The sequence below is a fragment of the Solanum lycopersicum genome, chromosome 6 (genome assembly GCF_036512215.1).
Source record: "Solanum lycopersicum chromosome 6, SLM_r2.1".
NCBI classification, from domain to species: Eukaryota; Viridiplantae; Streptophyta; class Magnoliopsida; order Solanales; family Solanaceae; genus Solanum; species Solanum lycopersicum.
Genome location: NC_090805.1, coordinates 40,755,354 through 40,757,735, shown reverse-complemented (window position 1 = coordinate 40,757,735; position 2,382 = coordinate 40,755,354).

Sequence of the window (2,382 nt, the reverse complement as noted above, 5' to 3'; positions counted from 1 at the left end):
TGGCCGTGCGATGGCTAACCATCCTTATACTAGTTAGGGTTTAGCCATCAAAACGGCATGGGGTTGGTCTAATTTAATTCATTATTAGAGTAGGATCGGAATAGGATTATTCAAATCCATTTAAAAATAGGTTTTTTAAGTCTGATTCGTAAAAATCATTGACCCTTGAGGGTTGATTGGGGTCTGATGTCAACCCATGAGTCGAAACTATTTGTTTAAGGATAACTCATAATAATTTCACTAGCATATGATCTAATTACTTAAATTACATGTTATGTTGTAACATTATGAATATTATTAATTTTTGGTACGTCCATGTACATATATATTTGTATACATGGATTTAAAATTTTAATTTATTCTAGATACACACTATTTAAGCGGATTCGCAAGTATGTAGGATTCATAGACAAATCTGTCGCTCTCGTCTCCCTCCCGTCTCACTTGCTACTCTCTTATCTCACTCGCATATCTGAGATACATCACGCCAGATATATAATGTATCTGGTTTCCTAGATACATGCTAATCAAGTTAGAATTTTTGCTAGTGTTATTTAAAGAACACTATTCATTGTCATATTTAATTTGAAAAACTTCTCATTTTCTTGATGTTATAATTTTAAATTTGAAAAGGGAAAAAAAATTATCAACTAAGACAACTTTACTAACAATCAAAATATCAACAATTTAAAAGATTTATTTATGATGGCAGAATGACAATATGTTTATTAAATTTATGTATTTTAGATTTTAGTATTATTAAAATAATATTATGCACATGCCCATTCTTGAATTGAGTTTCAACATAGAATAAATATAATTGTAAGTATACTCTAGAAAAAAGTGCCCGAGTTGACGTAAATTCTAAATCATGATTGAATTAAGCAATCATGAATAATTAAAAGAATCAAAGAAAAATTATTTTAAACCTGAAATAGATTCTTTGAATTATTAAAATGAAGAGAACAAATAATACTAGAAAATAAAAATAAAGAATTGAATCAATATAAAAGAAAACACTGGATTACAAATCCAAAGTGCATTAAAAAGGTGGTGTAAGATTCTACTTTTTTAATTATATATTACACATATAAATATTGTAATTTTTCAATAGGTATTTTTTTGTATACTTGGATTTGTTTTATACTTGCTCTGTTTTATTTATTTGTTAAATATTTTTTAATTTTTTTTTACTTATTATTTTTAACACTCACAAATGACATTTTTTATTAAAAATTTATTAATATTGAGTTAACGTTCTTAAAAATACGAAGAAATATATTTGAAAGCCGTTCAACTAGTATAGCTAAAATAATAAACAAAAATTGGAAAAAAGAGCAGCCGGCCATTCTCACGACGTTAACAAAGCCGCACGTAACGCTGAAGAGGTGTCCGTCCATGTTTCATTTGGCGCATGTATTATAAAATACAAATCATTTTCTTCTGCCTGTTACATATGACACAACAAATACAGGCGGACCCACGTGAATCATTAAGGGTATTCGTGTATCCATTGACTTCGAAAAATAATGTGAATCTCCATTTATTTATTTCTTGTTTGTTTTTTTTGAATTTGCGACCTCTTGATGTATAGTGAAATTTAAAATCATCACTTTGTCCAAGATACTTTATTTATTAGTATCATTTAATTTATTAATACATGAATATCGTTGATTTATACTCTTCTCGTTTTAAAAAGAATGTAGTTATTTCTTTTATTGTTTGTTTTTGAAAAAGAATGACTCATTCTTTTTTTGGCAACACTTTAATTTTAACTTTCCAGGTGATATTTTTTAAGACCACAAGATTAAAAGACATTTTGGTACATTTGACATAACTTTAATTTAGAACCACAAGATTAAAGAGTCTTCTTTCTTTTCTTAAACTCCGTTCCAAGTCAAACTAGGTCAATTTTTTTGAAACGGAGGGAGTATTTCATATTAATCAATATTAGGTATATACGTTAATTAAGCGTATTAATTGTTGGTTGTGCACCCGTCGTTTTCGAATCCTCGATTCGCCTTTGCATGAAAGGTAAAATACTCTTAATAAATGCGATTCCGTATTCAAAAAAGCTCGAATCCAAGACTTGACCACTCCACCACAACCCTAGTTGATGAGCTTGTGTGGAGGTCTGGCGAATCCGTATTTGCTTGTCTGGCGAAGCAACCTTAGAATAAGGAGTTCATCCGAATTTCTTCGATAAATTATATCATTCATATATGATAAAATAATATTCTAGCTATATATAGTAGAAATTAAATCCTCTGCAACTATTTCATATATCTGTTTTTCAAATTTTGTAATTTTTATTTAAAATTTTTGACTCCGCAACTACGAAGCATATTTTCAATCACGAGGGGAGTAAGGGCCCGTTTGGAT